General features: G+C 34.7%; 1 protein-coding gene and 1 long non-coding RNA gene across 41 annotated transcripts in view; both read right to left on the reverse strand.

Annotated features, from left to right (window-relative positions):
* ZBTB20 (zinc finger and BTB domain containing 20) overlaps positions 1-18,685 on the reverse strand; it is a 785,665-nt gene that overhangs the window by 701,936 nt on the left and 65,044 nt on the right. Inside the window, exon 3 of one of the 40 annotated variants that reach the window (XM_078453023.2) lies at positions 1,548-1,630. The exons of the other annotated variants lie outside the window; for them this stretch is intronic. The gene's annotated coding sequence lies outside the window, so the exon portion shown is untranslated. The remainder of the gene's footprint in view (positions 1-1,547; positions 1,631-18,685) is intronic. 40 annotated transcript variants of the gene reach the window in all.
* On the reverse strand, positions 7,066-11,100 carry LOC144617417 (uncharacterized). Its single transcript, XR_013557912.2, has 2 exons — positions 10,352-11,100; positions 7,066-9,509 (listed from the first exon to the last, which is right to left on the reverse strand). It is a non-coding gene; the product is annotated as an uncharacterized LOC144617417 (long non-coding RNA).

The raw sequence follows: 18,685 nt of genomic DNA on the forward strand, positions 1-18,685 counted from the left end.
TATAAGCTACAATCAATTACAAAATAAATCTTTGAGACAAATCATGTTCTTTCTTCATTTCTTCTCTCCCCCTTCTCTTCTCAACACCAAATGTCCTTGGTTCAAAAAAAATATATTCAAAGAGAAATTCCCTTTTTCTACCTCGGTCTCTGTTTCTGCCTCTCTTATGTTCTAAAAATTCTTTCAAGGAGGTTTAAGATTGTCTGCTAAACCCTTTTGTTTATAAGACATGTTCTGGGGGTTTTTTTGTTTGTTTATTGTTGGGTTTTGTTGTTGGAGTTTTTTATTTAAAAACTTCAAAGGCACTTGATATTTTGAGCACACTTGTAATGGATTTTTGGCAAAGCATTTTTTGATTATTGAAAGATAATCTAAATTCTGAACTGCATGCACTGAATCACATAACCTCCATATTTTTGTAAACCACAGCCAAAGTGGTTTTACATTAGCTATAGATGAATAGGTAATGAGTCAGTGAACAGTTAAAAGCATTCCATGAGAATGCATGAACTAGCCATGTGAAGTTTTCAAAAGGAAAAAATCTTAAGTATTTAGACTACTTGGAACGAGTGGAGGCTATTCTTTGTTTAACAAATAAACTATGTTTAATTTGTCTTATATGCCTATATCTACCAAATCAAATGGAAGTCTGTTCACGAGTTTTCCATTTCTCCTAAGCCCTCTGTCTTTTATTTGGAACACATACTTAAGGTCTGAGAATTGTGGCAACAACTTTAAGATTTCTTACCATAGTTTTCACCATGCAAACAGCACATGTACCTTATAGGGATAAGAGGAAACCTCTCCAAATAATAGTTAATCTCAAGAAACAGAATGCCCAAATGTCAGTAACGCCAGGATATAAATGATTTAGTTCCTCCAAATAACTAAAATATGTACTTAATCAAGAGCTACTCTTCTATATGAAAAAATCAAAATCCAAAATACTTCTATTCCCAGTCTTTTAAATTTTAAAATTATGATTTCTCATTGTTTCCAAAGTAGTACATCTATATAGTTTAGTAGTTAAATAGTACCACAAGGTTTAAAAACAAAAACGGCACCCTATATCCTACCCTTTCAGATACCCTGTCAAAATTATTTCTAGTGTTTATCTCTTTATCTGTAAATAATATACAAAAATGTATAATTCTTATTTTTTATTTGTATGTTGTAGAAAATCTATTACTTTCCTATCATGAAAGATAAAGACTTAGCTCTCTTATACCACTCACTTTTCTTCCTTTCATCCTCCCAATATTCATCCAGTTAGTATAATTTTAATACATTTCCTTCTTTGAGTAACAGTGTTTCCTGCCTATAGTTAATATTGCCACTTTGACCCCATTCCAAGTGTCTACAACAGAAATGTAAAACCTGTCTGAATATATTTCACACTCTTAAAATTAAGCATTCTGTTCATTCTAATTTTTCCTTCTGAACATACCCATTTCTGGAGTTTCTCATCTTCCTGCCCAACTAAAGACCAGTTACTCTTAAGGCCAATGCATAGCTGCTGTCCAGGAAATTCTCTTGACCTTTCTCACCTCATTATCATCACCTATGTCCTGAATCCTCTTTCCTCCTCAGTTTCTCCTCATTTGGATGTAGCACATACTCCAAAAGATTCCTAAGAAAGCAACAATGTAAGGTAAAGTATGAGGATCATTTGTCTAAAAATGTCTTTTTCCTAACCTCATCTCACATGTGATTAATAATAGTTTGGTTAGGTATAGAATCACAAGTTAAAAGTTATTTTCTCTCAGAATTTTAAAGCCACATATGCCAGCTTTGAATATAGCCATTAAAAAAATCAGATACTATTCTCATTCTTAAGCCAAAATATAAGGTTTATATTTTCTATCTAGAAGCTTCTATCATAAATATATTGCTGCTAGTCTAAAATTTTCCAATATGTATCTTGGTATAGATCTGCTTCATATATTTTATGAGCACCCAGCAGACTCAAACTAGAAACTAATGTCCTTTAGTTCAGAACTTTCTATAATATAATGTTATGATCATTCCTTCCATATCATTTTCGTTGCTCTCCTCTGTTTTCTGGAACTATTAATCAGATTTAGGGCTTGTTAAATTATTTGTCTGATTTTATCTTTTCTCTCCATTTTCCATTTAACTGAATTTTTGCTCTGTTTTCAGGATAATTTCAATCCTTCCATTAAAATTATTTCATCAGCTATTGTAAGAGTGCTTATTCTGATTATTCTTTTTTTATCATCCTATCATGTTTCATGGAAGTACTATCTTTCCTATCTAAATATATTAAGTATAATTTATTTTTACTTCAGCTGTTGTCTTCCAATTCTTGAGCCAGTTCTTGAGCATGAACTGACTTGTTTTCTTCTTGGCATAACACTCTCCAGGCACCTGTATTTAGATTTCTTGGTTCTACGAAATCCTCCATCCACTTTACATCTTCCAAAAACTTTGATAAGTTGCTTCCTCTTCCTTATGTTGGTGGATTCTTTTTTTTTTTTTTTTGTCTTTTATTTTTTAGTCTATCATTTATACCTTTAGTTCCTTACCAGAAGGGAACAAGGAAAAACATGTGTTCAATCACCAGGTTTAACTGGAAGTCGGTTGTTAAAGTTTCCAAAGATGGTAATCCTACAGGTGTAGTCATGCTATTCAATGGGTCATAAAATCATAGGATTTTTACTGTTAAGAATCTTTTCAGAAATTAGATGGTTCAACCCTTCTATTTTAGAGGTGAGAAAACAGAAACTCAAAAAGGTTAAGTGGCTTGTACAAGGTTATTTAACTAGAAATTTATATGGCTAAAACTTGAACTTCCCTTCATTTCCATATGGCCTCCTCATATAAAGAACACCTTAAAGCAGCTGCTCTCTGAGGACTCCCAGACACATCATAATGTTAAAATTTTTGAATATGCCAGTCTAGCTTTTGGTTCACAAAATGGAGGAAAGCTGCCATGAGGAATATCTGGCAAAAATTATTCCAAGAAAATAAATATCAGATTCTAAACTTTCTATTTTCCCTTCAAATCCCCTACTCAGTACTCTCCCATGAAACTCATTCTCATTAGCTGCTTCAGCATGGCAGACTTACCATACTTTATACTCTTTTAGATCACAGCATCACAACATAGTTTCTCAAAGCAAAGTAAATTTATGTTTAAACTCAATTGAATTATATCCTTCCTTATCTCCCACCCTCACCGTCTCCCTGACCTCACAATGGCCAGTAACCCGTTTCTTCTAAAATAATCCTTTCTTCCATGAATAGTAGTACCCAGGTCCTCAAGCAAAAATCTTGAGAGTCACCTTTTTTTCCTTAATAGCATCCAACTCCCACCTAGGCAGTCCCCAGATGCCACCTTCTAAAAATCAATTCCACCTTCCAAAAATCTCTGGAACCCATCCTTCTTGATGTTCCTCACAACATCACAGCTACTGCTTCAGTTGAGGCCCTCACTGTACTTCATCCTGATTACCATTAATTGTTTTGTCTCACAGAATGTAGTCCTTTCTCTTTACCTGAAGGGTCTTTTCTCAACAGAACTAAGTAGTCATTTCCTCACTTAAAACCCTTCAGTGGATCCCACCTCATTTCTAGCTCCTTAGCAACATACTTAATACAAGTTACTTCATGGTAGGCACTTGCATATCTCTCCATCTTCATCCCCTGTGGTTCCTAACCTTGTATTTTATTGAACTAGAAACCAGGTGGAAACCAAAAGGCTTCTACCTTGGTCACTACCAAATGTCAATTGTCCTTTACCATGTCTTCTCCCAAATAAAAAAAGGAATCAGATGAAAGGAAAGAGGGTGATATGACTAAAATCAGTATTGTATCTATGAAAAGTATTTGATAAAGTTATGATTACCATAATACTTTATATTTATATTTAAAACATTCTATGTTATCTTTAGAGATTATAATCTGCTTAAAGGTATTGACATTACATTAAATTCAGTATACAGAATACTAAAGATGCAAATTAAATATTTGATCATAAAACCAATAATTAGACCGTTAGGATGTAAAATAGATAAGAGAACAACATATTATCATAGTAAAGACCAAATCTAAGAATGTTTTATATAAAAGCCACTAAGCTACAAATTTTAGTAGGTAGGGACATTGCCTTTTTTTTTTTCAATTATTTTAAATGTTTGTTATTTTTAAGAGACAGAGACAGAACATGAGCAGGAGAGGGACAGAGAGAGAGGGAGACAGAGTCCGAAGCAGACTCCAGACTCTGAGCTGTCAGCACAGGGCTTGAACTCACAAACCATGAGATCATAACCTGAGCCAAAGTCAGATGCTTAACTGACTGAACCACCCAGTTGCCCCTGGCAGGGACCATGTGGTAATCATCCTTGCCTTACCTACCACATACAATCCCTAACATAATAGGTGTCCAGTGAAACAATGAATGAATGAATGAATGAATGATTAAATAAAATAATAGATAACATCAGGCCAACAAACTTAGGTAGCAAAAGCTTATTTGCTGTTTGATAAGCTACATAATTCAATGGAACTTAATAGCTGATCAACTTAGTCAAATGTCATGAATACATATTTTAAGTATGTGTATATATATCCAGCAGATCTTTATATGAAACATCAATCTGATCTTTTTTTGAGCATCTGTCAAATCATTCAATAGATAGCAAAAAAATTCAACATAACAAAAAAATATACTATTTGAAAAGCAAGTAAAAGATGTTCCCATTGTTAGTATTCTTATTTTAGATTGTTCTCCCTACATCTCTCCAAAACAGAGAAATGAGAACTTAGAGAAACTAGAACTGTGATCAAGTTACTACCTTTCATATTTCGTACCATTTGCAATGATACCCAAACTTCCCTTCTAAACAAAATAGAAATAGCATCATTGTATATGAACAAAGCCTAATTTTACATTCCTTCTACCATATCAACTTAATGTTTCATGATATTCTGAACATTATTATGCACTAAAGCCAACTTTCTTGCCTACATAGCAAATCACTATTAATCACTATGAACCCATCACCTGGGGTTCAGCAAAGCATCCCTAGCCAGTTACAGAAATACCTTAATCTATAAATTAAAATTTAAAATATCAAGGGGCTGGTCCCCAGGGATATGAGTCAAGAACACAGCATTCTGAAGATATCCAAACTGAGACTGACTCTTTTCTCTGCCTAGAAAGGTGCTTGGCAAAGGGTTCTGAAGATCATGTTGACTGACAGGAATTTCATATGAAGAAAGACATTCTCTTGAATTTTAACTCTTTAAAAACATCTTGCATAACCAGAGGGTGTAATGAGTAGGTCCTCATTGCATAGAAACCTGAATACCTAGCTTATTGTTCTTCAGTATAAACACTGCTATTTTCTAGGATACTGCCTAGTTTTTATAAGTTCTACTGTTGTCTTCATGTGAAATAACTCTATGGAAATGCTATAGCTAAAAAAAAGTGGGCTAAATTTAAATCAACAAATTTAGGAATAAAAGTGTAGGTTACAAAGATGGATACAAGTTAACAAATGATGATACACAGAAGAGAAATTTATATATATATATATATATATATATATATATATATATATATGGATACATACCTGAGGACAGCTGAAATTGGGAGGACAAATGATTGAAATGAAAGCACAGGAAAGACAGACTATAGGAGGAATTTGAATAACATTCATGGGTAGGAAAATGTTGTATGAGCTGAGGTAATCCCAATCTTATGATAAGCCATGAAGTAGTAAAACAATATTTCTTTTAATCAAAAATATTATGACAGGTAAGTGTAGACTACAATACGAAAAACAAATAGACCTAATTCCATAATAGCCATAGAAAGTGACCAACGGTGATACTTGTAATACTTAAAAACACAAAAGGGTACTTAACAAATTTAGATTATGCCACTTAAAGTTTTTTGAACTTTGGAAAATGTCTTATACTCTGTTTTGCTTCCTATTTGCTTTATTTTTAAAGATTATGGAAGTGCCACATAAATCATTTATAGAAGGTAAATAATATCACTTATTTGAATGATAATAATAATAATAATAAATGGTTGATAAATTATTCACTCTAATGCCACTAGAACTGAATCAATCACTAACATCCAAACCAAGGGGGAAACTATCAGCAGTGCTGGTGTTCTCTCTGACCCTGAAGCACAAGCTTCTTTCCTGTAAGGAGCACATTCTAAGGCAGGAAAACTGAATGTAAAATGGTATGAAAATGTGTGTGTCAGCATTCAGAAAGAAAGCAGGTAAATGCTTAATTCTCCTCTGAAAAGCAATTTCTAAATATGGATTCAATAATGAAAACCTGTAACATACCAATTTGCAGAAGCGTTTAGGAATTGATGGCACACAGTAGAAGGCTACTGTTCTAGGCAGTATTTGACTACCACACAACTGTTCAAGTTTAGCTAACAGGGTATTTTTGTCACTTTTTTTCCTTTTCCTTTGCTGTTTACAGTTGTGAGAGGGCAGTGATCGTGTAGCTTAGTATTCATTTAAGTGAGACATCCCTAGACTAGATCTAGGCTCCACATGGGCAGGTACTATGTACACATTCCACACCACTCCACCACAACATGCTAAACTCTCCTTTCCATAGTCTTCAACTGAGACTACACCTCGCCCTTTCACTTACATCTTACATACAGTTTCAGCTCTTAGCATCTCCTGAGAACAGGTATAGTAAAACTTCTTCCTAAAAATCCTGAAAAAAAGGGTGCAGTGAAAATTGGAAATACATAGTTTTGCTAACTGAAATAGAATTATTATGTTTTACTACTAAAATATTCCAATCACTGACAGTATTTTAATATAAGTATACATGAGCCCTATAGCAGATAATCTCAGATGATGATGATGATGATGATGATGATGATAATTAAGAAGACAACTTTTTTTTAGTACTTGTGACAGGCATTGTTCTAGGTGCTATGCATGTACTATTTCATTTAATCCTCACACACTCAAAAAAAAAAAATCCTTGTCAGTAAAATTATTTTTATCTTCATTTTACACATGACACTGAGACAAAGACAGAAGCTGGTTAAAGCAATTTTCACATATTTAGTTTATTTAAAGGTAAAACATGGGGCACCTGGGTGGCTCAGTCGATTAAGCCTCTGACTTCGGCTCAGGTCCTGATCTCGTGGTTTGTGATCAGACTCCGTGCTGACAGCTCAGAGCCTGGAGCCTGCTTCAGATTCTGTGTCTCCCTCTCTCTCTGCCCCTCTCCTGCTCACACTCTGTCTCTCTGTCTCTCTCTCGCTCAAAAATAAACATTTTTTAGAATTTTTGTTTTAAAAGTAAACCATAAAAACTTTACACCTGTGGACTAACCTTTTGATGTAGGACCAATGGGCTGTCACTGATTCTTAGTCAGCTAAGTCACATTATTCTTCCTGTTCAAACTGTACCACATTGTATCATCTATTGAAAGATGATATTGAAAGTCAGAGTTTAAAAGTTTTTGATTCCTTAAAGTCAGTGAGCGATTATAGGGACTGGCCAAGCAAATTCAGTGCGAGATCTTTCCAGAATTTTTACATTCATCCCCTACCCCCAAACCCCGATAATTTTACACAGTTATCTAGCCCACACCTATCTAGATTGTAATCTGTTTTGGTAATTCACTTTCAAAAGTCTTTCCAAAGCATTCAACTTAGATTTCATAAAATCAACAATGCTTTATACCTTTTTACTCAAATTTCATCAGTTTGCATAATTAAATTACAACTGCACATTCAACTAGCATAAACAAATCTGAAAACAAACACAAATGACCCTAGGTCAGCATACTAGCAGGTAAACAGATAACCAAATACACCATTTTTCAGAGTATCCTATTATCCTGAAGCAGGGATTGGCTAAAAGGGCTTCTATTATATTCATGTCTTCCCTAATTGCAAACAATACTCTTTAATAAGTATATGGGTAGGTATATTAGATTTACAACAGAATGGATATGCAATTGAAAAATACAATCAAATTTGATAGAGGAGTTCAAAATAACACCAAAATTCTACACTAGAAAGGTAACACATTCCGTCTTATTTTTCTTAATTAGAAATCTTAGGAGACTCCTTCACTAATAAAACTAGGGCTACAAATTGCATCCCAAACTCAATGGAAGGGATGCCCCTTCCCAAAGCATGAACATACACACTCACACAAACAAAACCTTGTAGTTAATCAATAAGGAAATTTAGGTTTTAAGAAAGAAACTTCCCCCTACTATACGAACCATCATCTTACATAGGAAAAATTCTGATTTTAAAGCTCAGATTCAGCCAGTTACTACTTACTTAATGTGGGCTAAGTTACTTCACCTCCCAGAGCTGTAGTATCTTTATCTGAAAAAGGAGACACTAATAACGTTCTCCCCACCCCACAGAACTATGGTGAGAATTATATAAAATTAAATATATGAAAACACTCTGCAGACTATTAATCATCATACACATACAAATTATTACTACTGGAAATCCTTGTTTGTATTTTGGACACAGAACTTCAGAGTCAGGGGAGGTCATTTCACAAATGATGAGGCTGAAAGCCAAAAGCCTAAATTACTTTCCTACTGACAGTGGCATGGATGACAGAGCAGAAATAGAGAATTCTTGATTAACCAGGAAAAGAATATCACAGCCATGGGAGTGGGATCATTTGGAGATTCAAGGAAACCAAAGGGCCCAGAATGAACTATTGCTGCAGCATAGACTGTGAACAGAGATGAAAATTTAAAGGCTGAGCAGTTTTATACAGTAAGTCCTAATAGTGACTTTAGTGAAGATATTAGGAAAGAGATAGAAAGGTCAATCAAAAAAAAAAAAAGTTGCACTATACCAAACATTATTGTTATTTCATCTTACACAATAAAATTTTGATGGCTTGTCAAACTAAAGAAAATAAGGAATTTAAGATAATCCTCCTATTTATGTTATTCCTTTTCACTGGTCAGAATAATTAACCATAGGTTAGGAAGTTAAGACAACAATAGGATGGACGTCAGTGAAGTTCAAGTACTTTAATTGGATTCCTTCGGGTACAGTTTGTTTCCCTTTTTCTCTGGCCATTAATCCAGCAGAGGAAAGTGATCTAACACAGCACCATGGCACGAAGGGATGGACCCTAGAGCCTGTCTCTCTATGATGACTGTTCTTGTGCATCCAGACTGCCTATTGAAACTAACAATGCCTGCTGCTGCTGCCGAGGAGGATCATCCAAACTCTGAAAATGAAACACATCACACAAAGGGATGAAAGAATTCTTATTCCGCAGGGTTTAGCTTGCAGCTGGTCATGCATGCCAGAGGGATGTGCCATGAGGATGAGAAAGAAGCTTCCAAAGAGAACGGCTGGGGCAGCCAGTTGAACATTTTGAAATACTTAGGGAACTAATTCTTTTGAAACTTAGGCAAATAACTAGACTTCTTTAGAGCTGAACTTGAGAGTCAGGGCTTTTTAATTTCTGCAATCCACCTAGGTGTGAATATTCCTGTAAGCAAAAGAAACAGAGAATTTCTAATTGCTTATACATTTTGGTGGTTCCCCACTCATAGTAAGAGATCATACTACATATTTTTCCCCCCTCTGGGCTACAGCTCAGTAATACTTTGGAGTTTAACACTGTTTGCAGGGGTAGGTTGGGTTTTTCTGCAAGTGATGCAAGTATACTGATTAATATGCTTGTTATACAAAACAGCACAGTAGTTAAGACTGAGGTCAGATCAGTTGTGAAACTGATGTGGAACTCCTTACATGGTATTGGGTCCCAGGGGCTCTAACTGTGTAGAATAGCTATGCCAAGTAACTTTTCCCACAAAAGGTATTCCTAATAGAGTTATAAGTTGTAAGAACACTTCCCTGTGGCCACCATTGCTCCTGGTCTCTCAACTGGCCTCATCAAGGTTTTCATAATGGTTTTCAGGTGCTCTGGACATCACTGTCCAATGGATTGCCAAATAGTATCTTTGCTTTGGAAAGATTTGCCACTGTGAGGAATCGGCCCTTTTATTCTCTGATAAACTCACTCTGTCAAAAACACAAACATTTCCCTCCTCTCCTGGCCCCTTTCCACTTCAGGTCCGAGAAGCTCATCTTCCTCTGTTTACTGCATAAAAATGAGCAACTCTTTTCATCGTACATAACAGTACACACATCAGACTTTGTGATCCATTTTTACCTGTTATAACACTGATTTCAAATAACTCCACTGTAACCAGATGTATAGCCTTATGAAAGTTACTTAATCTAATCTTTGATTCTTCATTGATAAAATGTAAGTAATACCTGTCTTATTGAAGGTATCTTGTTACTGAAGAATAAGATAATATTTACCTGCTAGTCCAGTTACCAACACAAAGGGCAATTCAATAAATAATAGGCATTGTGTCATTCTCTATAACAGGAGTAAGAAATAGTTCACATCAGACACTGAAATAAGAAATGAAATATAATATCAAAAATATTCCCCTACCTTGTCAGGATGCTATTGTTGACTTGAACATTGTATCATTTTTCTTTGGTTAGGTCATACTTCTCAGCATTAGTTCCTTAGAGAATTATGCCAAAGTGAATAGAACAAATTGGGAGAAATTTTCCTTCCACATATTCAATCCGTTAGTTCTAACTAATGTCCTTCAGACCACTGTAAACATGTTCTTGTTAGAAGTGTCTTAACTTTTCAAATAGCTATTATATTATATACATAAATATTGGCACTGGAGGGTTTCCATAATTGTTTTAATGTCTCTTGTTCTCCCACTTCTACCACTGTTTCCACTCTCTCATTAGCTCTTCTAATGTCTCTCGAAAGGAAAAGAAAATTTGGGTGACAGGCAGTACTACAAAATCAAAGTTAAAATATATTTGAAAAAAATTAATTCTCACTCTGGGTCATTCTACAGGTACTATCTCACTCAACTGCATAAAGTGAACTTTTAGCCCTGAGTTCATTAACAACATATTTTAAAGACTAAAAGAAGCAATCTTTCAGATAAAAATTAAAACTAACAAGGAAAGATGTATATATGCTATATATATTATCCAAAGAAAAGGGATTATAATGAGGAAAAATATAAAGAGATAATGATATTTGTAGTACAATAGAAAATTATCTCTACATAAGAAAATAAAACCCATAAGCCATTTTCCTTTAAAAATTATAAAATACCTTAAATTCTGAGTGTATTCTAGTAAAAAAACTAAAACAGAGTATAGATAAACCCTTAACATTAATTACTTCTTTACATTGTGAAATTTAGCTCTCAAATTTTTACACTAAGATCCTTCATTTAGGTGCCAAAGAAGACAAAATAACCTAATATTTCATTCTAAAGGAATTGATCAACAATGTGTGAAAACAAGTCTTCATTTTTCTCACCATTCCTTTTAAAAGTGCCCATCCAAACAACCCCCAGATCCTGCCAATGCTCTTTCTTTTCCCACTGTTATTGCTGAAAATCCTAAGTAATCTAATTATTTTCAACCCCTAACCTTTTTTATCCATCTTTATGCTTCTAGAGTTATCTTCTTTAAAAAAAAAAAAAATATATATATATATATATATACACATATGTATACATATGTACATATGTATACATATGTATATATATATATATACACATATATATATATAGGCTCAGGGAATTTCCCTCACCTCCTCAAAAATCCTGAGTGATTTGTTAGTGAATAAAATCCAAACTCTAGTGTAGTATTCAAAGTCTTTCACAGTATTGCACAAAACTACAATTTGTAGCAATTAAATTAAAAGTAAAAGATATCCATTAACTATCTGCTATGTGCCAGACTCCAAACAGTAGTGGGTTGGTAGTGGGGTAGAGATGAACCAGACACAGTCCCCATTCTCAAAGAAGCCAATGCAGTGAGGAGGCAGATAAGCTAACTAAAACTTGGAATGCAGGTAGTGAGTACAGAACAAAGTACCCAGCTACAGGGTGTAACACAATTAGATGATAGGTCCCAAACTCAATAAGGAGAAAAGTGAAAGCAATGTGTTGGTCTTTTGCTTCTGAAAATGATGGAGTAACAGAAACAGGACCTAGTCTCCTGCCTCAAACTGCTAAAAACTAGACAAAATAATGGTTTACAGATACTGGACAACAGGCATAACATGCCATGATCAGCTCTACAACTGCTGTAACTTACTGCCTAGAGCTACCAGACTGCGTCTCAGAGACAGAAACATGAACAGAGCCTGATTTGCCCAGGGCCACACAATTAATGAGTGGAGCTGGGCTTCAGAAACGAGTCTTTTTGACTGCAAGGTCCCAGAAGTTTTATTTTTAACTTCTCTACCACCTTTAAATCTTTGCTTAGACTATTCACTCAACCTAGAAATCAGTTTGCCCCTACCTTTCCATTCTTCCTTGCCCTATAGAAATCATGCTTCAAGCTTTCAGTTTAAACATTACTTCATCTAATAAAGCTCCCCTAATTCCATTCCCCAGCCACAGTGAAAATTACTTCTACCATCTTCTATAATACTGCATTACTTTGTATTGTTTTAAGGTATTAATTTTATTCTGTTCTACATAATAATAATATTAATGCTCACCAATATTTATTGAGAGCTTATGTTATTGCTCTAAATTCTGTGCCTGTACCCGATCATTGAATCCTCAGGACAATCCTATTCAGTAGGTACTGTTTTCGGCTTCATTTCGTAAGTAAAGAAACTGAAACACAGATAAGATAAATAACTCACCTAAAGTTATACAACTAGTGTTAAGGCAGGGATTCAAACCAAATAATCTGGCTCTAAAATCCTTGCACGTAACCTCGGTGTTTCCTGTCTGAACAATCTACTAGACTTCTTGAGTAGGGACAGTTCATGTAACTAATCTTGCTATTTCGTAGATCTCATACCACTCAGAACAATGTTTTGAACCTAGTATATACTCTATGTTATTTTCCATACGAATGAATGAACAAAGGAGCTCTATGAGGCTGTGGAAGAATAATTATACTGAGTGCAAAGTCAGAACTCCAGAAAACTCTAACCTATGGACAAAATGTACCTATAATTCTTTGAGAGAAATTATTCTTCATCCTTGCAGCTCCTCAGAAATTTCATCCACAAGCAATGAAAACTTTCACATCCTCCAGTGATGGGAATCTTACTTCCAACCTAGCAAATTTCAATATTGAAAAATTATATAAAGTGTTATTTATGTTGATTTTTTAATGACCAATATGAGACATGTTTCCCACATTTATTCTAAGCATAAGACAACACTCCTAGTAAGACTAGATCCAGCTGGAAAATTGTGTGTGGGGGTGGGAGTGAAGAGCCAGCAAAGGTAATAATAAAATAAAAGTAACAAAACCACTACCATATTCAAGCACTTACCATGAGCCAGGCACCTGCATTATCATATTAATGGCAATTATAATGCCAGTGCATTATCTCACTGTTATTAACACTCAAAACAACCATTCATAGGAATAAAATGAACCCCGAAATTCTGGGATTTTCATTTTTTAGCAATAGATTGTTGTCAGATGAATTAAGAATGTATCCGCAAAGTTAGTATTCATTTTACTAAATTAGAGTAGAAGTTCAAGTCATGGGACTATTACAATGAACTACATTTTTATCACTTACTGTTTTTCATCAACTTCACAAGTGTTATATAATGGGCCAGCAAACACTATTATTCTGCTTACATCAATAATATATGTTCAATATTTATTCCACAAAAGTTCATTCATGATTTAGTGCATTGTTTACTAAGAAAATGGAGTGAAGTCGTCAGATACTTGAGGTAAAACATAGTGGTTATGAGACTTTAAATTAGATGCTCACATCCACTTAGGTAGGTAATAAGTGCTAGAATCAATGTGATCCATGAATTGGTGTGAATAATCCCTCTAGGTGATCAAGAAGTTCCCTCCAATTGGTGCAGCCACTCTGGAAAACAGTGTGGAGGTTCCTCAAAAAATTAAAAATAGACCTACCCTATGACCCAGCAATAGCACTGCTAGGAATTTACCCAAGGGACACAGGAGTACTGATGCATAGGGGCACTTGTACCCCAATGTTTATAGCAGCACTCTCAACAATAGCCAAATTATGGAAAGAGCCTAAATGTCCATCAACTGATGAATGGATAAAGAAATTGTAGTTTATATACACAATGGAGTACTACATGGCAATGAGAAAGAACGAAATATGGCCCTTTGTAGCAACGTGGATGGAACTGGAGAGTGTGATGCTAAGTGAAATAAGCCATACAGAGAAAGACAGATACCATATGGTTTCACTTTTATGTGGATCCTGAGAAACTTAACAGAAACCCATGGGGGAGGGGAAGGAAAAAAAAAAAAAAAAAAAAAGAGGTTAGAGTGGAAGAGAGCCAAAGCATAAGAGACTCTTAAAAACTGAGAACAAACTGAGGGTTGATGGGGGGGGGTGGGAGGGAGGGGAGGGTGGGTGATGGGTATTGAGGAGGGCACCTTTTGGGATGAGCACTGGGTGTTGTATGGAAACCAATTTGACAATAAACTTCATATATTGGAGAAAAAAAAAAAAAAAAAGAAATTCCCTCCACTTACTCTCCAGAGCTAAGGAGTCTTGCATGCAATAATCAAAATTAAAGCAGAAGTGATGAAAATATATGTGCACAGCTGTAAAATACCCTAATCTTTAAATTAATCTTTGGTCCCCAGTGCATTAAATCACCAAGGTTCATGAGAAAGTTTAAGTTTTTTTCATTTCTTTAATTCACTCCATTCTTGTAGTAAAAACTGATATGATAAACTTTCAATAATCGAACAACACATTAACCATACTTTAATAATGATATTATTATGTTACATTACATTATGTCATATCACATTACATTATTAATGGATATCAGTAATTGAGTGCCTACTATGTGCTGGGCAAAATATTAGGTGTTTTACTATATATGATATTGTTTACCCTCCACTACTCTGGGGTTTGGTTTTCTTATCTGTGCTCTATAGATGAGTAAAATGGCTCAGAATAACTTGTCCATAGTTTCACAGACACCAAGCACTGTTCTAGAAGCAGGGCTCAAACCCACCTTAGGCAACCATAAACAATTAGAGAATTTTGCAAAGTGAGGGTTTGCAAAATTAGCATACAAAAATCCATAGCCTTTCTATACAGAAACAAAAAGCCAGTTAGAAAATATTATGGGAGAGGACTCTGTTTAGGATAGCAAGTTTGTAAAAAATATATATATATAATAAGCAGTTGAATAAACAAATGAATAGAACACCAAGGAGCAAACTTAGTAACAAATGTTTAAAACCTTTATAAGGAGAAAAGGTGCAAAACTTTTGAAAGACACAAGTTATTGAACAAATGGAAAGAAGAAGCAGGTTCTTGAATAAGGGAACTCAGACTCGTAAAGATATTAATTGTCCCTATGTTAATCCATGAATTTATCATAATTTCAATAAAAATACCATCAAGTTTTTCCCCCCTCAAGGCCTGCTTCTTGATTATAAAGTTCATTTGGAGTTACAAGAAAGCAAGAAAGTCAGGAAAACCCTGAAAAAGAAACATGCTGGTGGGGGTGGGGTGGGAGGATAACACTTCAGATATTAAAGCATATTCTAAAACCTCTATAATTAAAATAATGTGATAATGGCATATGAATAGACAGACCAATGACATAAAGTAGAAAATCTAAAAATATGTATGACTGCATAGGAAAATTTACAATAGGAAACCATGTAACTACTGGAAGAAAACATGGATGAATTCCTTTACAAACTGCAAGTGGGGAAATTTGTCCTAATTATGCCTCAATGACATAAGTCCCAACAAATTCAACTAAATATTATTAATGGCAAATGCCTCTCTTGGTCAGATAATCATCATTTTTATGGATTGTATGGAAAGCAAAATCCAACACACTCCTGGGAATCACGGAAATTGCACAATCGTTCAGTAAAATAAACTAATACCTTCTCTTTCTTCATCATCATTTTTAAACCCCAACAAAAAGATTGTATTAATATAACCAAAACCTGGGACAAAGAAGCTAAACCACATCTGTTGGATTTAGTTGGAAATAAAGTACACTACGTCATATCCCAATTCATTCAAGACTTTCTGGATTTTAGCACTATACTTACTTTTATTTTTTTAATGTTTATTTACTTTTGAGAGAGAGAGAGACAGAGCAAGAGTGGGGAGGGGCAGAGAGAAAGGGAGACACAGAATCCAAAGCAGGCTCCAGGCTCCGAGCTCTCAGCACAGAGCCCTACAGGAAGCTTAAACTCACCAACTGTGAGATCATGACCTGAGCCCAAGTCAGGCGTTTAACTGACTGAGCCATCCAGGCGCCACCATATACTTACTTTTAAAAGGGATTGCCATCCTTGAATATCTTAATCCACTGTTTATATTAGCAAATGTATAAGTAATTTCTATGTGCTACAGGGTAAGGGTGCTTAATAGATATTTAGATTTATCCTATAATTAAAAAATAATAATAATGCAAATGTATGCTAAAGCTCTGTAAACAGTATCTTTAAAAAATTTGTTGTGGAGAAGGACCCCTGGTGTCCAGCTGGATTCAAGCCAGTCTATAGTGTGGCTGTTGACTGCATAGCATTTGAGTCCATGATGAGACAGCATCTTTGTTTACTCTGAGATATTTTACTTCACATCAAAGATGTCAAACCTCTAAAATTTGTAAAGATGACGTGTAGGAAGAAATACCTTGGTTGTTTTACATTTTTCCCAATAAACATTTCAAGAAGTGTAACATAGATTCTTTGGACACCAAATACGCCATGACTGACTGCTAGGAATGCATCTCAGACACAATAGTTACAGTGTCTGATTGGAATCTCCAGAACATATAGATAACACCTACATTTATTAAAATGACTTCTATCTCCACAAGTAGCTTCTGAAAAAGGCTTTTTAAAAACAACATAAAAAATGGTGTGTTGGCAAAAGACATGATCACAGCCTTGCTGTACACTAACATTGCCTTGCAAATGAAAACGTGCACCATTCCTTATGATCAGGGTTTCACCCATTTATTTGGTTAATCATTCAAATGGCTAAACAGACCTCTAATTTGAAAATAAAAACCAATTGATGCAATCACAAACAAGTTCTAAAATTGCGGTTTATAAAAATTGAAATCTTGTTCTAAGCCAAAACACACACACAGTTACCTTTTCCTAATCAGAGCATTCATTTCTCCTCATTATGATCTCACAAGCACATTAAAATCTTATTAACATTAATTACTTCTGAGCGCCTATGCATGAGCAGTGACAGTCGTGAGCGTGCGCGTGTCTGGATCATATCTACATTTATATACCTTGCTGCACTTTGCTTATAAAACATGTGAAAATATTTCTGCTAACACCAATTAGCTAATTTCACACACACACAGATAGTAAACTGCTGTCTCACTGCACAGCCTATCAGAGACCCATAAACATATGGACAAACGGACAAGAAAGAAAACAGAAACACCTCTTGAATGTGAGAAATGAAACGCCTTATTGTTGAGCCTTAATTCCTGAGGTACAAACAAGTTGAAAGAACAAAATAACAAAAAATAAAAAACCATTAAAAATTTAAAAACCAAGCATTTTATTTCCTACCCAGATGGATTCAATGATAAAAATGATAGACACAAAGAAAAACTGGCAAGCAAAAAGCAGCTGACACAGGAGAGATGGAAAGAGACAGATAAACAAAGAGACGGAAGTGAAAGTGTTCTTCTTTACATGTGTACACATCCACACGTGTGCGCGCCCACACACACACATCTGCTCCACATAATTATACTCATACTACAATTTGAACAAAAACAATATAAACTTTACACTGACCATAAGGTAAGAATAATAGCACACCACACCTCAAAATCAAACAGGTCTATTTCCATAAGCAAATAAAATTCCTGCTCAATCCAAATGATTTATGAATTCTACTTATACCAAGAATGTTACACATAGGAGCCATTTGTCCCTACAACAGAAACTCAGAGTAAGTGCAGTAAAGGAGGCAATGATAGCCACAGAACTACATATAATCCTTATCTCTTTTCTTCACACTCTCCTTCTCTCAGCATGCAACTATTTTACCCTTCACACATACACTCTACCAAATTGTCCTTCTTTCCGTCCTTTAAAAGGAATTTCGTAGGAATTTTCATAAAGAATTAACTATTGATCATTACAGCCACATTTTCTTGCCGATCCACATGTACATCTTCTTTCATAGCCTACAATTTATACTAATCCAAAGACCTATGAAATACACTGTATCTATATCCATATATCCTATCCTGAGTCTTTCTGCCATCTTTAATTTCTTGTTTACTATTGACCACTATACCAACACTGTACCATTTTCCCAAAGAAAATATTTCAAAATTCCTAGGAAAACACCAGGCATCGGCAAAAAAAAAAAAAAAAGTTCATGCTTAGTTCCATAATGACTTTTTTTCCGGTGAGAAAAATACTTAACTTCATTCGGTCAACATACTATGTTTGTAGGAAAAGAGAAATAATATAACTTAATCTTAAAAGTATTTTAACAATTGACTACAGTCATTAAATGATTTTAGAATGTTTCACTAAGAATGAAATAGAGAGAGAATATGAGATATTCAACCATCCAGCACAATTAATGCTCAAGTT

Source organism: Panthera onca, chromosome C2 (assembly GCF_046562875.1).
Source record: "Panthera onca isolate mPanOnc1 chromosome C2, mPanOnc1 haplotype 2, whole genome shotgun sequence".
NCBI classification, from domain to species: Eukaryota; Metazoa; Chordata; class Mammalia; order Carnivora; family Felidae; genus Panthera; species Panthera onca.